Consider the following 21,605-nt stretch of genomic DNA (forward strand, 5'->3'; position numbering starts at 1 on the left):
GAGGGCACTCAGATCTGAAACAGGGTCTCAGAGAACAGTACTTACCCTAATACATCAAATGCATTCTGGTCTTTTTTCTTTTCTCTGTAATTCTGCCGGACCTGATCCGCTACATTGACTTGATGACCCACTCCTGGGTCTCAGCCTGCAGATGGAAAAACCGCTGTCCTAGAGGGTGGGCATTCTCAGAAGAGCTGGTCTTGATCAGAAAGGCAGTTTGATAGCTGACCTCTTCCTTGAGAGGCACAGTGAGCTGCTGAGGTCAGCCCGGGTGGCTTTTCACAGCCCGGGGACGCCTCCATTTCATCCAATTTCAAACCAACACTTCTTGTCAAGGGGCTACTGCACTGGCCTCTGCTGACCACTCTGGCACGACGCCAGATGGAAACAATGCACCCCCTTCTCTCTGCAGTCCCTCGGGTCAGCTCCGAGAGGACCAAGGCTCCGAGTGAGGGTGGGGAGAGCAATTAGGGAGGAGGAGGAAGAGACGTGAATTTTCAAAGGTCAGTTGCAGTATGATCAGCCAACGCTTGGAGGTTTATTCCAAAGGCCTTTCCTGATTAGAAAAACAACAATAAAAGAAAAAAAAAAAAGCCCCCAACCCACAAGTGGGGTAGGAAGTCGAAGAACACTTCAATTCATAAGGAAAAGGACTTGAATAATTGATGCTGCCTCCATGCCAAAGATAATTTCAGCTCGTGCTCTATCTCACAAAGACATTTAGCATTGATTGAGATCAAAGCCTCCAGAACCCCTGCTGCTGGGCTGAAAGGCAGAACTCGCAGTGGCCTTTCTCGGCTCTGATAATGTCGTCTTTATGTAGTTAATAAACTGCACACTTCAGTCAAACTATATCATTACAGAAGACTTAGGGAGCTAATAATTTAAAAGCAAAGAATTGCCTCTGTTCTTCACTTTGAACTAAACAACATTCTGTTGAATGAGGAGCACATCAAAGTCTTGTCAGTATTACCAGTGTGGATTGAGAGAAGGCCGCACAGAGTGGGTGCTTCAGCCGTCAGGGAGAGGGAGAGGGAGAGGGAGAGGGAGGCATTGGCTGGTCCACCCAAAGGCAGTGCTGGGTGCGTTATTATTCTTTTTCCGACTGTGCACGCGTCAGGTGGTCTGCTCATCTGGTGGGCATCCTTGTTGCACAACGTACTTGAACGAGATCACGACGTCCGCTTTTCACCTTGGCCTCGTTCTGAACTTCATCTCAGTTACCTTCAGCCTGCCCACCCCTCTGGCCACTCCTGGACTACCAGGTTAGATCCCTGGGTCGGAAAGATCTGCTGGAGGAGGTAATGGCAACTCACTCCAGTAACCTTGCCTGGAGAACCCCACGGACCTAGGAGCCTGGTGGGATGCGGTCCATGGGGTTGCAAAGAGTCTTACACACACACACACACACACACACACACATCACATCTTTCATTTACTCTCTCATTCGATTCTTCTGGCCATTCTGTGAGGTAGTGCCAGTGTTTTATGAATCGAGATGCTGAGGCTTCGAGAAGTGACGACGCTTGTCTTGGAACCCACAGCTGGGAGTGGCATGCCCATGGGGAGTGTGTAGCAACGTCAAATACAGGTATAAACATTTGGAGGGTCAAACCGTCGCCTACTTACAATGATTTAACTTAAGATTCCTCCACTGCAAGCTGGTGCGGAAGTGACGCTCATTCAGTAGAAACTGTGCTTCGAGTCTGGAATTTGGATTTCTTCCTGGCCCATGACGTGTGGTCCGGTCTCCCCTTCTGCTGGGCACGGGCAGCCCCTGTGTTGCCTGGGCAGCCAGGGGGTCACGAGGGTAAAGAGCCGACGCACCAACGGCCACCCGGGACCTAGACAGTCACCCTGGCCTCTCCTTTCAGTCCAGGGTTAGTTCAATAACTCACATGAGATATCCAACGCTTCACTCTAACATAGGCTTGTCGTTAGGTGATTGTGCCCAACTGCCGGCTAACGGAGGTGTTCTGAGCACGTTTGAGGTGGGCTGGGCTAAGCTGTGATGCTTCCTGTTGTTTAGTCGCTAAGCTCTGTCCAACTCTTTGTGGCCCCTTGGACTGTGGCCTGCTAGGCTTCTCTGTCCACAGGGTTCCCCAGACGAGCATACCGGAGTGGGCTCCCATTTCCTTTTCCTGGGGCTCTTCCCGACCCAGGTATCAAACCCATGTCTCCTGCATTGGCAGGTGGATTCTTTGCCCCTGAGCCACCCGAGAAGCTGTGATGTTTGGTAGAAGAGGTGTGTTAAACGCGTTTTTGACTTAAGAGGTTTCAGCTTACTCAGACTTTGTTGGTCTGTAAACCAATAAGTCAAGGAAGACATGCCGTGTGTTTCTCAACACTGGGGGCTGTCAGATAAGTGACTGCACCCCAAACAACGGCACAGCTCATAGAAACGCCATCAGGGTGCAGGGATGGGTCCCTATGTGCCATTAAGTGGAAAAATGAGGTCACGAAGTTGCATCCCGCAGGCGTGCGTGCGTGCGTGCAAGCTCGTGTGTGTGGACAGTATCTCTTAAACATCAAGGGCTGTTCTGCACCTGCATTTCCTTTGCTGAGCCTCCCCCGAGCCCACTATCTCCGAATTAAAGTTCGGCTCTTTGGTGCTCGTTGCCTCGGGGAGGGGATTTGGAAGAGAAGGAGCGATGTCAGGGTTTGGGCTTGAAAATAACAAAGTCTTCAGAGTGGAAATAAGGAGGCAGGATGGATAAACTCCACACCCCCTCTCCCTGCTCCACCCCAGGATAAAAAGGTCCTCTGTGGTTAAGGAGGGGGCGGGATGGAGGGGGAGGGGAAAGGGAGAGAGGCTGAGGGGCTGGGGGTTCCCGAGATCAAATGCTGAGCTGGGCCCATCACTTGGGCCGAACCTGCTGGGAGCTGTGTGGAGGCTCCTCCAAAGGTTCTGAGAACCAAGAGCATCTGAGGCTATTGCTCAGAGCCCTCTGACCCCAGCGGGGTACCACGTGGAGAGGACCCGAGACGGGCCCCAGCCCGCCCTGTGGCCCACCCGGCCTTTCCCCAGCACTGGGGGCCTCGCAGGGCCTGCTGAGGGGCAGCGCACGTGTCGAAGGCTGCCAAGACCTACAGACCAGATGCCCGACCCCCAGTTCCTCCCCTTCTCTTCTCCACCCGTGGTGAGAATTTGGCTGCTAATCCAGGGGAAAGGAGGGGACTGAACGGATGGCAGTGAATTCCTGCCTGCGGGGGGTCGGGTTCACGAGGAGCTGAACTACAGGAAATCAACATCTCTTTCTTGCCCACCTGAAGCCGTGGACCCAGGGCTTATGGACAGGAGAGCAGTATGATCAGTGGTTATTGCTGAGCGATTTCTGTTTTCTTCTGGATGCTTTCCTGGTTTTTCACGTGTTTGGCGATAGAACACTCATTAATATTGAAATTAGAAAAAAAAAACAAACGTGCTTCAGGTCCTCCTCCAAAAGCCAGAACGAGAGTTCACCTTCGCCGAGGAGGCTCGGGGCGCCGGCCTACGTGCCACCCCTTCCTTGCTCACACCCCTCCATGGCCACGGCCTCAGAGCAGAACCCGGAGGCTCAGGAGGTGGTGCAGCTTGCCTACAGCCGCAGAAGGGCACTCGCCGCACAGATCTGACTCCAAGTCCTGGACTCTTTCCGCCTCACCCCATTGTCTACCAGACAAAGTGTTTTTTTCCTTGTGAAATGAGAAGTTAGCCAGAGCATCTGGGTTGGGGCTACAGATTCCAAGAGAACACAGGTGCTGAGCCGCGCTGGCCTCGCCAGTAAACAGACGAGTCTGTACAAAGGGCGGGCCAGCGTGGGGCCCGGGACACAGCTGTCTGTACAGTGTGAAAGGAAGGCTTGCCACGATGAATTATACTGATGCAACAATGGGAGAACCGTTTTTGAAAGAATTGAGCTGTTTTTAAGAGACAAAGGCACATGAATCCCACCAACATTGATCCACTTGGTGTAATTTTTGAACCTTTTTCTAGGGTACGTCCTCACTGAAGTCTGACATAAATAGAGATGCTCACACAGCGAACCAGGGTGCAGCCTGATGGATTTTCACAGGCGTTTCAAGGCCCCCAGGAGCCCGCCGGGTACCCTCTTTCAGATTCCTTCTCCTCGACAAAGATAATAACGCCCCTGACTTCTAACACCTGAGCTTAGTTTTGCCTGATTTAAACTTTCTGTGAATGGAACCTTTTGAACATTATATAAATGGATCATAAAGGATGTTTATGAGATTTGCCTGTGATGTTGATTCACCTTTTTTCAAGCTCACTGACATACAACACCCACTGTGTGTGCTCAGTCACCTCAGCCGTGTCCGACTCGGCGACCCCAGAGACTGTAGCCCGCCAGGCCCTTCTCCCCACGGGAATCTCCAGGCAAGAACACTGGAGTGGGCTGCTACTTTATCCGCCGAATGACTATATTTATCAAATGCGAGTCTACACAGAAGGTCTTAGCCATCCTCCTGCTGATGGGCGTTTGATTGTTTCTACTTTTTTTTCATGTTGTTTGGTGAATGTGTTTCTCTGGGGCAGATCCCCAGGAGTGGAATTGCTGGGTCACGGAGACTACGCGTGCTCTGCTTTGGTAGATTCCACCAGACAGCATTCCCAAGCGGCTGGACCAGGTTGCGTCCGAGCTCCGAGTGTCTCATAGACTCCCATCCCCAGCCTCTTTGCCAGCAGCTGGTGCTTTCTGCTTCGATGGGCGTGCAGGGGTGTGTTGTTGCCTCACTGAAGCTGAGTACCTGAATGCCTCCTTGTGTGTTTATTGGCCATTTGGATATCCTTTTGTGGTGAAGTCCTGTTCAAGTCTTTTGTAGAGATTTTAAAGAATAATTACTATAATTCTTTGTGGCATAATTCTGATTCTATTGGAGTGATTGTACACGTGGTCTCTGTGGTATGATTTTTTTTAACTGCACGCTTTAAAAAATATTTATTTATCTGACTGCTCTTGGGTTTAGTTTTGACACAAAAGATCTCCATTCTTCGTTGCAGCCCATGCGTGCTATAGTTGCAGCATGCAGACTCTTAGCTGTGGCATGTGTGGGATCTAGTTCCCTGACCAGGGATGGAACCCAGGCCCCCGGATTGGAGTGTGGAGTGTTAGCCCCTGGAAAGTCCCTATGGTATGATTTTTTATGTTTCCTTACTGAAAACACATGTTCCCACTAGTCTTTTCACTGATGCCTGAGATGTCTACATCACACTTTCTTTTGAGGGAAGACCTGGACATGTAGGTGGAGAGGAGGGTCTGACAGGTGCGTTGAAGTTGTGGGGAACGGGGGCATGTCCAGATTGCCGTGGTTAGCTCGGTCTATGATAAAGGACCCAGGGAAGCTAGAGAGATGGCAGACATCTTAGCAGCCACACGGCCACGGCCCACAAGGAACAAGAACCTCTCATCATAATGAAAGTTATGGTATTTCAACAGCCAGGCTTTTTCAGTAGGGTGGTTCAAGAGCTAGGTGGTCTCCATAGCAACGCAGGTCATCCCACTGAGAAGCTTGGTCCTGCGGCTGCCCTCGGAGTGGAAGGCGTCTGTTACTGCCTGGCCGTTTGTCCCTGCTGCTGCTGACAAAGCAGTGTCAGATTTCCTTCTTCCTGCGTCCCTGATGACGCCCCGTTAAGGCTTCTAAGTCTCAAGTCATCCACTGCATCTCCAGTCTTCTCTCTGTTGTCTTTCAATGGTTGCCCCCTATTTATCATACTTCTCTCTCTCTCTTTCTCTACAAGCCTCATTTTCCAATGAGAGACTCTGATCAGATGGCCACTGTGGGGCACTCCTGATGAGCAGAGCTCTTCCACTAAACCAGAGAAACTGAGAACGTAGTGGGAACCACTGGGCGAGCCCTACTCTTCACTGTGGTCTTTGGCTCTAAAGACCGAGCCAACTTTCACCTACTTGGTGTACAGCATCTTTCTGAGGTTCCACTGTGGGAGCCTGAGAGATCAAGAGAGAGAAAGATTTCTGATCATGTTGTTATGGACCTGGTTTCAGCTCTGTTGTTGTTATTTAGTTGCTAAGTCATGTCTGACTCTCTGCGATGCCACGGACCGCAGCACGCCAGGTCTCCCTGTCCATCACCAACTCCCGGAGTTCACTCAAACTCACGTGCATCGAGTCGGTGATGCCATCCAGCCATCTCATCCTCTGTCATCCCCTTCTCCTCCTGCCCCCAATTCCTCCCAGCATCAGGGTCTTTTCCAATGAGTCAAGTCTTCACATGAGGTGGCCAAAGTACTGGAGTTTCAGCTTTAGCATCAGTCCTTCCAATGAACACCCAGGACTGATCTCCTTCAGAATGGACTGGTTGGATCTCCTTGCAGTCCAAGGGACTCTCAAGAGTCTTCTCCAACACCACAGTTCAAAAGCATCAATTCTTCGGCGCTCAGCTTTCTTCACAGTCCAACTCTCACATCCATACATGACCACTGGAAAAACCATAGCCTTGACTAGACGGACTTTGTTGGCAAAGTAATGTCTCTGCTTCTCAATATGCTATCTAGGTTGGTCATAACTTTCCTTCCAAGGAGTAAGCATCTTTTAATTTCATGGCTGCAATCACCATGTGCAGTGATTTTGGAGCCCCCAAAAATAAAGTCAGCACTGTTTCCACTGTTTCCCCATCTATTTGCCATGAAGTGATGGGACCAGATGCCATGATCTTTGTTTTCGGAATGTTGAGCTTTAAGCCAACTTTTTCACTTTCCTCTTTCACTGTCATCAAGAGGTTCTTGAGTTCCTCTTCACTTTCTGCCATAAGGGTGGTGTCATCTGCATATCTGAGGTTATTGATATTTCTCCCAGCAATCTTGATTCCAGCTTGTGCTTCTTCCAGCCCAGCGTTTCTCATGATGTACTCTGCATAGAAGTTAGATAAGCAGGGTGACAATATACAGCCTTGACGTACTCCTTTTCCTATTTGGAACCAGTCTGTTCTTCCATGTCCAGTTCTAACTGTTGCTTCCTGACCTGCATACGGATTTCTCAAGAGGCAGGTCAGGTGGTCTGGTATTCCCATCTCTTTCAGAATTTTCCACTGGTCTAGGCAGAGGCAAATCCATCTTTGGAATTTTGTTTACATGCACCAGTAAACTCCCTTCTGGCCTCAAGCTGGGTTGGGTTGAGTTTCTGGCCCTTGTAACACAAAGTGTTCAATGAATGTAGTGAGCTTCCTACATAAATACTAGCATGAAGAAACTGGATCAGAAGTTTGAAAGATGCTCTTAGAAAAAAGACTCACAGTTCCAAGGACATCAAATCACAGAAGAAAACTCTGTCTTGTCATCCTCCTCCGGAACACATGAAACAGAAGCAAGTTTGAGCCTTAAAGAATCGAACCTACAGCAACTGGAACTCGGGCGGACTGGCTCTGCTGCGTTTCTGAATCCGCTTCTGACCATTATTATTGTGCTGCTGAGCCCTGGGAAAGCGAGAAACCACCTGTCAGCCCTGAAATTTCCCTAGTGGCCCAGCGGTTAGGATGCAGCACTTCTGACGCAGGGGGTGCTGGTTCGATCCCTGGTCGGGGAACTAAGATCCCACACGCCTCGCGGCACAGCCAAAAAGTAAGAACTTAATAACTCTTTAAGTTTGATAGCATCTCCTTCCATCCACTCCTCTATTCATCCATCCATCTCTATATTTACCCACTAATTAAACAAATATCAACAGAGTTTAAATAACGGACACAAAGAAGTGAGTCAGAGAAGGACAAAGACGGTATAACACGTGGAATCTAAAAAAATGATACAAATGGACTTGTTTACGAAACAGATTCACAGACTTAAAAAGTGTTTTTATTTGGTGTGGACCATTTTTAATAATCTTTATTGAATTTGTTACAATATTGCTTCTGCTTTATGTCCTGGTGTTTTGGCTGTAGACTTGTGGGATCGGAGCTCCCTGAGCAGGGATCAAACCTGCACCCTGTGCATTAGATGGTGAAGTTGTAACCACTGGACCGCCAGGAAGTCCCGGACTCACAGACTTTGGAAACAAACTTACAGTTACCAAAGGGGAAAGGCGGATGGGAAAGGGGTAAATTAGGAGTTTGGGGTTAGCAGATACACACTACTATATGTTGGAGAAGGAAATGGCAACCCACTCCAGTATCCTTGCCTGGAGAATCCCATGGACAGAGGAGCCTGATGGGCTACAGTGCATGAGGTCACAAAGAGTCAGACACCACTGAGCGACTTAACTCACTACTATAACAGGTGATCAACAAGGACCTACTGTATAGGGCAGGGGACTCTACTTAATGTTCTGTGATAGTCTATGTGGGGAAAGAGTCTGAAAAGGAATAAATACATGTATATGTATAACTGAATCTACTCAATATTCTGCAATAATCTATGTGGGGAAAGAATCTGAAAAGGAATAAATACCTGTATATGTATAACTGAATCACTTCGCTGTATATCTGCAGCCAACACGACACTGCAAATCAACCATACACCAATAAAAAAATGAAAATTAAATAAGAAAGCAACTATCACAAGGCCTAAGGAGGGAGATGACTTGAAACACTAGGTCATGATCAGATTAGCAAGACTTTTCTGCGCCTGGAGGCTGGGGCCTTCTTTTGCATTAAAAAAAAATGAGAAAATCTAGTTAGATACTTGCTCACGTCCCTTTGAGGCTGTTCCGTGATGATTCAGACGGTTTTCAGAATGGATGATAACTTAGAGGGTTATACGGTCCGATTTTATCATGTCTGGGACGAGAACACTCAAACTTTCGGTACCCAGAGCCCGACACCCACTCCGCCCCCCATGACGTCATCACTTGCCTGTGGGGTCGGGCAGCAGGGCCCGGAAAGGACGCGGAGCAGCTGCCGTGGTGATGGTGGTATCTGGGGCACCCACCCAGAAACGAAAAGTGGAAGAAAAGAGCTGGGGGCCCCAGAAAAGCTGCCTTGGGGTTCTCCTCCAACAACTGAAATTCAGAGCGTGTCTGCACACACAGGGAGAGGAAAGGGTTCTGAGTGCTGGCCCCGGGAGCAGGGAAACGCCAGCTCCGGGCAGGCTCACAGGGGCGCCGGGCGGCTCTGCCCAAGAGCTGTTTCCCCGACTCCCTCCTCCAAAAAGGAAATTGCAGGCTTGTTACAGCTTCGCTCAGGACCGGGGATTATGGAGCTTAAACTCTCTCCTTCAAGCCATGTTCAAGTTTTTGACTTAAAAGGGAAATGTTTCATTTTGGGCCAAACGCATCCTCCCCCTTCCCCCCTTCCTGGACGGAGAACAAAGCAATTCAAATCAGAAAACAGAGGGGACTCCGCGAGCAGTGTTCACAGGGACCCGGCTCCCAACTGGATCCGACGGAATTTGATTGAAGTACAGCTGAACCCCTCCGCGTTTGTTCAAATGTCATTTCAATAGAAACGTTTCAAATCTCTGCCAAGGAGCTGCCCAGGGGGTGGCGGGCAGCTTGGGCCGGAGACCACAGGGGCGGACCCGGGAGAAACTGACTCAGCCCGGCTGGGGGGGGGGTGGGTGGAGGGGGGCGTAGTGGGAAAGGGAGGGGGAGAGGGCGGAGGTGGACTTTCTGGGCCGCTCTCACACTACAGATGCGAGATGTAAACGAGACAAGGAGGCCTGGATTTTGGCATCATATTTTCCTTTTTTTTTTTTTTTCAGACGCAGATAAATGCAAAGCCTGGGAGGATTCATGATCGAAAGAGTGACGAGACTGCAAGATCCATGGTGCTCTAACACGAATGCGCCGCGTTGTCCGTTTGGAAAGGGGACGTGCGTCTGGCTGGCCTGGGCTTTGTCAAGGCAACTGCACAGGATTTGGTTTGAGGTTGGGGCTGAGGAGGTGGGTCTTGATTTCCTTACCCTTCATGGTGAAGGTGGCCATGAGGTTAGTGGTTCAATAGCCAAAACAGTCTTGAAAAGGAAGACCCAAGTTGGAAGACTCGTACTTTTTCAACTTCAAAACAGTCAGCTGTGGAAATCAAAGATGTATACAGAGAGCTACAGGCATCAGGACTGTGTGGTCCTAGTAAAGGACAGACCAGGGGTCCACGGAATAGAACTGAGAGTCAGAACAGGACCACAGCACTATATTTAATGTGGAAAACCAAGGACTTCCTGTACAGCACAGGGAACTCGGCTCAGTGTGCGGCCGCCTGGACGGGAGGGGAGTTTGGGGGAGAGTGGACACGTGTGTGTCCACTCAGCGAAGGCTGAGTCCTTCGCTGTCCACCTGAAGCTGTCACAACATTGTTGATTGGCTGTATTCCAACGTACAATAAAAAGGTTTTGAGAGGAAGCGGGAGCCTAGGAATAAATCCGTATACTTACGATCGATTGATTTTAGACAAATACATCAAGACAATTCAGTGGAGAATGAATACTTTTCAACAAGCAGTGCTGGAACTATGGGACATGCACACAAAAAATGATGAAGTTGGATCCCTACCTTATACCATAGACGCAAACTACCTCAGCGCGGCCAAAGACCTAAATGTAAGGGCTAAAGCTTTTAGAAGAAAACCTGGGTGTAAGTCTTCAGGGCCTTGACTCGGGCAATGGCTTTTTGGATATAACGCCAAAGGGAAAGCAACCTCCTGAAAAGTGATAAATTAAACTTCGTCAAAATTAAGCGCTGCAAAGGACATGATCAAGAAAGTGAAAACACAACTCACAGAATGGGAGAAAATATTTGCAAATCTAGTGTCTCATAAAGGCCTCATAGACAGGCAACCTAATTTTAAAAATGGACACAGGGACTTCTCTGGTGGTCCAGTGGTTAAGAATCTGTCCGTCAATTCAGGGGACATGGGTTCGATCCCTGGTCAGGAAGACTCCACTTGCCACGGAGCAGCTAAGCCCGTTCACCCTAGAGCCGGTGCTTTGAAACAAGAAGCCACCGCAATGCAAAGCTTGTGTGCTGCAATGAGGGAGTAGCCCGCATGAAGCAACGAAGACCCAGCTCAGCCAAAATAAATAATTATTTTAAAATGCACAAAGGATTTGAATAGACATTCTCCAGAGAAGATGTGCAAATAAGCAATAGGCATAAAATAAGCTTGACATCATTAACCTTTAGAGAAATGCAAGTCAAAAACCACAGTAAGGCATCACCTCACACCCACTAGGGCGGCTGTGATCAAAACGTCAGCAACAGACGCTGGCAAAGGTGTGGACAGATTGGAAATCCCCTACATTGCCGAGGGGAATCTGAAATTGTGTAGCCATTTCGGAAAACAGCAATTCCTCAAAAAGTTAAATTTAGAGTTAGCCTATGACTCAGCAGCTCCACTTTGAGGTCCATCCCAGGAGAACTGAAAACAAGTGTCTACACAAAAGCTTGTACATGACTGCTCAGAACAGGATTACTCACAGTGGTCAAAGAGGCAGAAAGAGCCCACGTGCCCATCGACTGATGACAACAAATTGTTCCTACAAGGGAATATTTTTCAGCCTTGAAAAGGAAGGAAATACTGATACATGGGGGAACATGCGTGAACTTTGAAAACGTTATGCTGCTGGAGAGAAGCCAGACACAACAGGCCACGCTTTATGTGCACACTGCAGGTCCAGGTGACTCAGCGGTTAAGAACCTGCCCGCCGGTGCAGGAGACCTAAGAGACTAGGGTTCGATCCCTGGGTCGGGAAGATCCCCTGGAGAAGGAAATGGCAACCTGATCCAGTATTCTTGCCTGGGAAATCCCATGGACAGAGGCACCTGGCAGGCTGCAGTCCGGGGTCACAGAGAGGCAGACAGGACTGAGCATGAACACGTCAAGAGCGCTGAGCAGAGAGGGACCCACGCTTCTGCCGCCTCCTCGCCTCCCTTGGAAACATCCAGATTACTTGCCAGGTGGCCGGCTGCCGGCCCCGCTGGACTGGCGTCCCCTCGAGACGTCCCCGCCACCTCCCCCTTAACCCCCTAAGAGCCCTTGGCGGACTTGGAAACTGAGTCACACGGTCCCTTCCGGAAGCCCACTCCTCCTCTCCCCACCCCCGCCCTCCCACCCGTGACCCGCAGGCTGGTTTTCATTCTCTGTCTCTCTCAAGCTGTGAGGGGTATGTCTTCCTAACACTTGTCAAAAATTAAAGTGAGACCCGCTTTCAAATGTTCTGTCTGTACTCACGGCCAGGAAGGCACGTCTGTCTCCAAAGAATTTGCATTTACAATTCCAAATATGCACTTGCGCTTGGGCGAAAGAATGTCTTCCTGCTTTCAAGCTGGGCTTGGCATGACCTCTAGGTTTTAATATTTTCAACAAAGTGTCATTGGACGATGTCACCGCATGCAGAAAGCGGGGGAGGGAGACGGGCCTTTCGCGGATGTGCCGCCTGGTCCGAGAGTCAGCTGAGACTTGGCCCAGAGCCACCTACCTGGTTTTACCTTTTGCTCTCACCCTTTATTTAATTTTAAAAACCTCCACGGAAGCGTTATTGTTTTCATTTCTAGGTTTTAATTACTTGAGGGTTAACACGCGTTTTCTGAAGACTGAAGTGTTGGCCAATGCTACCCAAGAGCGTCATGGTGGGCCTCCTTCCTCGGTCACCATCCCTTGCCTCCAGCCCTTGCCCCCACGCACCCTGTCCCCCGAGGCTAATCACAGCCACACTCCTAGGTCTAGATTTTGCCCACAGACTCACTGGAAAAACCCTGATGCTGGGAAAGATTGAGGGCTGGAGGAGAGCGGGTGACAAAGGATGAGATGGTTGGATGGCATCACCGACTCAACGGACAGGAGTTTGAACAAACTCCAGGAGACTGTGAAGGACAGAGGAGCCTGGCAGGCTGCAGCCCTGGGGTCGCAGAGTCGGATGCAACTTAGCAACTGAACAGCAACATCATCCAACAACAAGTCCTGTAAGAATCCAGCTGAGGGTGCTCTCTCTAGGGCTGCCCCAGAGGGTGATGAGCGGTGGGATTCTGGCTCAGAGTGGTGGGGCCTGGCTGCCCCCAGTCAGGGAGCCCCGCTGGGTCTGCGGCAGGTGCAGTCCTGTGGGTGGCCAGGAGGAGGTGTCTTGTGCTTCACAAGGTCCTGCTTCTGGGCCACGGTCTGAGCTCTGCCATTCCTCCTCCTCTCTGCACACAGAAGGCTCTGTCTTGACAAAGCAGTGGCGGGCACCCCACGACTCTGCCTGTCCATCACCCTGTCACAACAGTCAGCGCTGCCCCAGGCTTCACCACCCAGCTCTGTGTGACTTAGACGTTGGCCCGACGGCGGGATTCTGAAGCTTCATTCAACAGCCCACCAGGCGGGGGGCCCCGGATAGGCAGGTTTGCTCAGAAGTGAGTGTCCCTGGCATCCAGAGCAGGTGTCTGACGCCCTCACTCACCACCACCCCGGGAGGAGCCCCCTTGGGCTGGACGGAGCAGAGGCCGTCTGCGAGCAGACTCAGGGGGCATCACCCCCGGCCGTGGGCTGGCTGGGCAGGGAGGACTTGGCTGATGCTGGGGGCTGTGACTCCAGGTCCATTTTCAAGGAGCACGTGTGGATTTTCACAGCCCTTCCTGGATTCATTGGGGTCGCCCCCAGAGCCGACCCTTTTCCCACCTACGCCCCGGAAAACAGGCTCAGATCTGCCAAGCGCTTCATCAGCCCCACAAAACCGGAGGTCTCGGAGAAGGCCGATTGGAGCCCTCCGAGCTCCGCTCCAGGCTGCCCCGCTGCAGCACGTGTCCAAACAGACGCGACCCCTAAGGGGCAGAGGACACAGCCAGCCATCATCACCTGCTTTCAACTCCTGAAAGCCTTTCCACTTCCACCTCTGTTATCTTGCCTCCTGTTCCCGGGAGGTCTTGGAGCCTGTGGTTGGGGTGGACACGGGACCTGCATGGTCTCTCCTCCCTGCCGACCTCACCCCCAAGGGACCCCCCACCCACTGTGTCCTGCAGGCTGCCTCCTGGGATGTGTGGGCGCCACCCTCCCCTGAGAAGCCCGCCTGGGCTCAGTCGCCTTTGCAGCCCCGTGAGCTGAGGGGACCCGCCTGGACCTGCCTGGACCAGAGAGAACGTTGCTCAGAGGCCTGGAGCGGCGGGCACGAGGCCTGGACCCGCAGCTCCGGGACAGCTCCCGCCCTCCTGTGTGTCCTGAACCCCAGGGGATGGAGGAAGCCCAGAAGTTCCATTTATCCAAAGAAAAAGCTTCCTGGAAAATTACCTTCTACTTCATCACCTATCTGTTTCTCTCTCTTTTTAACAATTGTAATAAAATACGCACAACATAAAATCGACCGTGTTAACCATTTTTAAGTTCAGTGGCGTGAAGTGCGCTCACCTTGTCGGGCAACCACGGCCGTCGCCCACCTCCAGAACTTTCTCATCTTCCCACACTGAGACTCTGTCCCCATTAAGCACCAACTCGCCGCCCCCCCAGGTCCTGACAGTCACTGTGCTACATCTGTCCCTGTGAACGGGAGGGAGTACCTCACCTCAGTGGAGTAATCCTTCGGTGCCCTTTTGTTTGTTTATTTATTTTCTACCTTTTGGCCGTGATTCGCAGCATGTGGGCCTCAGCCCCTGCACTGGAAGCACAGAGTCCTGACCACTGGACCGCCAGGGAAGTCCCCGGTGTACGACCTTTTGTGACTGACTTTTTCATTTACTGTAATGTCCGCAAAGTTCATGCTGTAGCGTGTGTCAGAATTTCCTTCTTTTCAAAAGCTGAATAATATCCCAGCGTGTGTGTATATGTATGTGTGTGTACATGTGCGTGTGTGTGCGTGCGTGTATAAATGTGTGCATATGTGTACGTGTGTGTGTGTGTGTGTGTACCCACTATAATTTAAATGTTCATCTGGTGTCTGTTTCTTTTAAATCAAATGTCTTAAAATTACTTCCTGGTTAAGCAGACTATTTATACCAAAATAAACCCTGATAAATAGGTCCAGGGGTCTGCAGACTTCTTAATGGGCCAGATAGTAAATATTTTAGGCTTTATGGTGATTATGGTCTCTAATGAGCCCTGGTGGCTCAGTTGGTAAAGAATCTGCCTACAATGAAGGAGACCTAGGTTCAATCCCTGGGTGGGGAAGATCCCCTGGAGAAGGAAATGGCAGCCCCCTCCAGTGTTTTTGCCTGGGACATCCCATGGACAGGGGAACCTGGTGGGCTACAGTCCATGGGGTCACAAAGACTCAGACAAGAATTACTGACTAAACCACCACCACCAGCATCAGAGTGATATAGTAACACAATCACAATGAAGCCCATATTGGATGCTTGACTTGGTCTCACCAATCTTAGCTGCCGTGAGAGCCAGTACTTAGTGGGGGGCGAATTGCTCTCACCCTTGGCGGCCCTGATGGGCTGTGCCCGGCGCCAAGCTTCCTTCCCATGCTTCTCCACTGGGAGGGCTTAATGGAAGCCAGATCCAGGGTGGGGTTTGGTTAGGCTTGGGGGTCCAGGACTCAGAGTTTCTTGGTTTATCACTGAGCACAACCCCCAGCGTGATGACAGATGAAGACCCAGGGGTGGCGAGGAGGTCATGGTGACCCTGTCTAGACTCTGAACTTATTTTTAAGAGGCAATTTTGTTGGAACCGGGTCCCAGGCGGTTCCATGTGTTCTGAGATGGTGCTAAAAGGATCTTCTGTACAGGGGCAATGTCCTAGGTTTATGGTTTCCTGGCTAATTCCACCATAAACTTAATTGCCTTTTCTTTGGCTTTGAAGCCCTAAGACTCCCCTTGGCACAGGACTCCCTTCCCTACACACACCCAGGCTCCTGGCAGGAAGGATTGGCTGAAGATCCAAGTGCCAGGGCTCCCTGACTCATTCTGCAAACGGTTACTTCTGCCTGGACCCTCCCTCTGCAGGAGGTGACGTCAGCGAGAAGCCACGTCGCCAACAGCTTGCCGAAGCCCTTGGAAGCAAGCTCCTGGGAGCTGCTGCTTCCAGGCCCGGCCCGAGCACCGGGGAGTCCAGCTCACTGCCTCCCCTCCCTGGCCGACCCCTCCACGATTTAGGAGCTCTGTCCAGCCTGCTGGGTCTAACCTGAGTGGTCTTAGCTCTCACTTCATTCCCACTACAACGCTAGAAGCCTGTGTCCGCGTACCCATTCTACAGAGGAAAATACTGAGGCCAGGGTAAAAATGAAGGAGCTGAGTGAAGACCGGCCGGGAGGTGTTGAGCGAGAGCTCAAACTGAGGTCATCTGGCTCTCAATTCAGGGTTTGTTCCATCATGTTGCACACACCGGTGTTCACTACTTACGGCCACCATGATAAATGATCTCCAACCTGGTGGCTGAAAACAATAAGAATTTATTCTTTCTACAGTCCTGGAAGCCAGAATTCTAAAGTCAGTGTCGGTGGGTGGGTTCCTTCCAGAAGGAGAGTCTGTTCCTTGTCTTGCTCCAAGCGCCTGGCATTCGAGAACCTGTGGGTGCCTCGCTTCCGTCTGTGTTTGTCTTCTCACAGGTCTTGGCAAGACGCTCTTCTCTGGATAAAAAGGGAATGAGGTAGAGAGTTGGAGACCTGGTGGCAAAGATAATCCAAGACAGAAGGAGGGTGTAGAGTCAGGGACTCCTTGGCTGAGTCCTGGGCAATGACTGGGGCTTCCCACGTCTAAGCCTCCTTGTCACCTATGACTTGGGGCTCGTGACCACACCCCACGGGGTTCTCTAAGAACTAATTGTATGCACAGCAGCGCTCAGCCCCAGGCCTGGCACCAGGGAAGAGCCCGATGAACATGGAAGAAACAGGATTGATAAGGAGGCTCCCATCCCGCTGTGGATAAAACCCAAGGTCTTTGTGACAAGGCCTTGCCTGACGCGGGTCTCGTCCTTTCCGGTCTCCCTTCTGCCCGCTGCCCGCTCTGCTCTGGGCATCTCGGCTGCTGCACTGTCCCCTGTCCCCTGCTGCCCCCGCCTCTGCTCAGGGCCTTTGCAGCTGTAGCTACTTTGGCCTGGCCTGATTCTGCTCCCTCTTCAAAGGTCATCTGACCTGAGGCCTGTCCGGGTGTCCTATTTAAAACCCTCCCGATCAGTCCAGTTCCACCCAGGTCCTCCTTGGTGCCCCGGTTCTGCCCTTCTGCCCCCGTGGACTGCGGTCTTCTCAGCGCTTATCACTCTTGTCATTGTTCAGCTGCTCAGTCGTGTCCGACTCTGCGATGTCATGGACTGCAGCACGCCAGCTTTCCCTGTCCTTCACTATGTCCTGGAGTTTTCTCAAACTCGTGTCCGTTGAGTTGGTTCAGTTCAGTTCAGTCTCTCAGTCGTGTCTGACTCTTTGTGACTCCATGGACTGCAGCTCGCCAGGCCTCCCTGTCCATCACCAGCTCCCGGAGTTCACCCAGACTCACGTCCATTGAGTCGGTGATGCCATCCAGCCATCTCATCCTCTGTCGTCCCCTTCTCCTCCTGCCCTCAATCTTTCCCAGCAACAGGGTCTTTTTAAATGAGTCAGATCTTCGCATAAGGTGGCCAAAGTATTGGAATTTCAGCTTCAACATCAGTCCTTCCATTGAGTTGCTGATGCTCTCCATACAGTAAAGCTGTGGTTTTTCCAGTAGTCACGTACCAATGTGAGAGCTGGACCTTTAAGACGCTGAGCGCTGAAGAGCTGATGCTTTCAAATTGTGGTGCTGGAGAAGACTCTTGAGAGCCCCTTGGACTGCAAGGAGATCCAACCAGTCACTCCTAAAGGAAATCAACCCTGAATATTCATTGGAAGGACTGATGCTGAAGCTGAAGTTCCAATACTTTAGCCACCTGGTGCGGAGAAATGACTCATTAGAAAAAACCCTGCTGCTGAAAGATGAAGGGCAGGAGGAAAAGAGGGTGACAGAGGATGAGATGGCTGGATGGCATCACCAACGCATTGGACAGCTTATCATGAACTGATGTGGTAAATACTCTTGACCCTTGAACAATGCGGGGTGTGGGGTGCCACTGTATTTAACTTTACAGTCAAACCACTATAACCAGGTTCCATATTAGAGGATTCAACCAAGTGCAATTGTATCACACTGGAGTACTTACTGAAAAAGTATCTGCTTGCAAGTGGACCCACACAGTTCAAGCCTGGGTTGTTCAGGGTCGACTGTATTTCCTGATCTGATCGTTTGCTTCTGTCTTCTTCCAGCCAAGCATGAGTGTTTAAGGCCTTGTTTGTTCACTGCAAATCCTCAGTGTCCGTGGCAGAGGCTGCAGGCAGTAACTCTCCGCACGTATGTTACACTCATGCACGAAGTCTGCCCGGCGGCCCTGGCTAGCAGCGGCTCACGTGTGCAGTCTCGCCCCGTCAGCCATCTTTTGACTTTGCACGTCCACCAGCTGCACTCTGCGCCTCAACTCACTTCACGTCTGCGTTTATAGGTGGAGAAACAGGCTCAGAGAGGCCAAGTCAGTGGCCTAAGACCACACAGCTCATCGGCAGAGGCGTGGAACTCGTATCCCTGTCCGCCTCGTCTCCCCTCCTACGCTGGGGTCTCTCTCAGCTTCTGACTCTAGAGGCGGAAAATGAGGAAAGATGGAATCTGCCCCCATCAGGGGGCTCCCTGGGAAACTCTGCAAGCTCGGCTCCCAGAAGAGGGTCCTGGCCTCCGGAATTCTTGGCAAGAGGCAGGAGATGTGCCTGGACCTTCTGTCGCTGACCTTGAAGAAGCTTCTTCAGAAACTCTCTTAATTTAAACTCCCCGGCAGCTTCCAGCCACCCACATCTGAAGTCGTGTCAGCAGGGCCCGCTCAGGCCTGGCTTTCTTTCCAGAGTTCCTGACCCCGCAGCCTCCAGCACCGCTCTATGCTGCTCCCCCGTCTGTGGTGACGGGGGCGTCGAGGAGGGTGGGGCGGAGGAGGGCAGGGACCAGGCTTCCACCCCCGCCTTCCCAGGGGCCGAGGGGCCGCTGTCCTCTGCCGCTTCGTCTCAGAAAGTCCACCTCCAGGAAGCACTGCAGAAGCTGCCGTGAAGAGCCGGGGGTGCCCAGGGGCTGTCTGGGGTCAGGGGCCCCACTTGGGGCCGAGCACCTTCTAGCTGGCACGTCGCCTGGTCAGGCCACGGGACCCTGCGCCCTGGGTCTCTGAGTCCATCCTGGACGGCTCCCTTCCTGCCACGGCATCTCCATCAAACTGAATCGAAAATGTGTATGGAGCCAATGTATAGCCTGTTTGGGGCCCTGGGCCCTCTGGGCCCATCTGGGGTGTCCCTCCCATCCGTGGGGTGGTCAAGACCTAGCTCACAGCTCAGAACCTTCCTGAGGTCTTCCCAGCTTAACCTGCTCCAGACTTTGACACCGATTAAAATTCACAGGGGCTTCCCACCACCTTCACCACCGTGCGACCCTCTGCAACGCCAGCTGGGAGTCCTACTGCCCAGCTCAGCCTTGAACTGTCCACCTGGAAACAGCGTCACACAGCGTAAGTGAAGGGCTCTGTCCTATGAGAAGACCTCTGCCCTGCGGACGCCACTCAAAAGTCCAAATTGTCACCGGTGAGTCTGACCGACCTGCTGCAGTTCAAGGGTCTAACAACCCCTTCCTTGGGTTAAATTAATTTGCTAGAGAGACTTGCAGGACTCAGAGAGACAATGTACTCAGTAGACCACCGGTCTATTGTAGAAGGATATGACGTAGGAACAGACCGATGCAAGAGACGCAGGGTGCGGGGCATGGGGAAAGCTTTCGTTCCCGCTTCAGCGAGAGCCTACCCACATCTCCACCTGTTCACCAACCAGCTCCTCAAACCCGCCTCTTTGGGGTTTTTATGGAGGTTGCATTACCTAGGCATGATTGCTCAGTCAGTAAGTTACGTCCGAGTCTTCGAGACCCCACGGACTGTAGCCTGCCAGACTCCTCTGCCCGTGGGGTTTCCCAGGCAGGAATACTGGAGCAGGCTGCATTTGCATCACCTGGGCAGGATTGGCGGAATCACTGATCCAGCCCCTCTCCTCCTGGGGTGGGGGTGGGAGCATGGCATGCACCCTGCTGGTTCTCCCGGCAGCCAGCCCCCGTCCTTCAGGTGCAAGTCCAAAGTCATTTCATTAACACAGCGAAAGACACCTTGGTTGCGCTCACCACTAGGAAATTGAGAGAGTTTTAGGAGCTCTGTGCCAGGTGCAGGACAAAGACCGAACGTGCGTTTCTGATTATAAACCACAGTATCACACGGCTCAATCAGATCCCTTCACACTGCCCGCCCCGTGGGGCCCAGGGTCTCTGTGGAGCAAAGACCTGTGGGAGGGCTTGCTCTTGGCTCAGGATAAGCCCAGGGTCTGCGGCTCCTGGATCCCCAGCCTCATCTCTCCAGCCCATCTCTGCTCTTCTGGATCTCTGAGCGACCTGGCCATTTTCTGTGGTCTGGCTTTCCCTGTCTTCTTTCTGCTGCCCCTCTCCGGGCTGGGGAACAGGGTTCCCTCAACACTTGAGTCCTTCCCAGAAGCACGGAATGGAGCCTATTTGGAGTAGGTTGCTGATGAGGTCATTTGTCAAGACGCAGCCATGCTGGGTCAGGAGGGCCCTGGGTCCCGTGTGGCTCTGTCCTTATGAGAAGAGACCCAGAAACACACAGAGAAGAAGCCCAGGAAGACGGAGGCAGAGACGGGGTCATGAGATACGGGCCAGGGGCCTTCCCGTCTTCCTGCCACCCCAAGAAGTTAGGATATGAGCAAGGGCGTCTCCTCCCCTCCAGCATGGCCCTGCCGACACCTCAAGTTTGAACTTCAGGCCTCCAGGACGGTGATAGAATGGATTTCTGGGATTTTCAGCCATCCGTTTGTGGTGCTTTGTGACACTGGCCCTAGGGAACTGGTCCTTCCTGTGGTGGGCACGGCTTTTCCCCTTCCACATCAGACCTCGCTTTCCAGCCTCCTCACATCAGGTGAGCGCGCCTGCTGAGCAGCCTGTGGCCACGTGGTTCCCAGGGCGCTGCGTCCTGTGACACTGCTTCGCATCTCTCCTTCCTGCCTCCCCCATCCTCACTGCCCTGGGCTGGAACCTTGCCATTAAAGCGTCAGCACTTCTCCTTTGGCTTCGTGCTCAGTTTTCCAGAGGGTGCAGTCTAAACAGTGGTCAAATAGGATTCTTGCCCGGGAAATCCCATGGACAGAGGAGCTTGGCGGACTACAGTCCTTGAGATTGAAAAAAAGTCGGACACGACTTAGTGACTAAACAACAGCAACACCAAAACCTGCTTTTTACCCAGCTCCCTGCTTCCAGAGTCATAGGCCACAGAAGCAAATCAAAGACTGAGCAATTCTGGAGTAAAAAGGAATCTGTCTTGAGAAGGACATACTGTATGACATCCCTTATATGCAGAATGTAAAAAGAAAGGATAAAAATGAGCCTATCGACAAAACAGAAACAATTTACAGTTTAGAGAAGGAACTTATGGTTGGTGGGTTGGGGGAAAGGATGAAGGGAAGGGATAGTTAGGGAGTTTGGGATGGACGTGGACACACGGCGATATTTAACATGGATAACCAGCAAGGACCTCCTGTACAGCACAGGGGATTCTGCTCAGTGTTACCTGGCAGCCTGGGTGGGAAGGGAGCTTGGGGGAGAATGGATACATGTGTATGTATGACTAAGTCAGTTCACTGTCCACCTGAAACTATCTCAACATTGTTAATTGCGTATGCTGCTGCTGCTAAGTCGCGTCATTCACATCTGATTCTGTGCGACCCCGTAGACGGA

The sequence above is a fragment of the Bos javanicus genome, chromosome 19 (assembly GCF_032452875.1).
Source record: "Bos javanicus breed banteng chromosome 19, ARS-OSU_banteng_1.0, whole genome shotgun sequence".
NCBI lineage: Eukaryota > Metazoa > Chordata > Mammalia > Artiodactyla > Bovidae > Bos > Bos javanicus.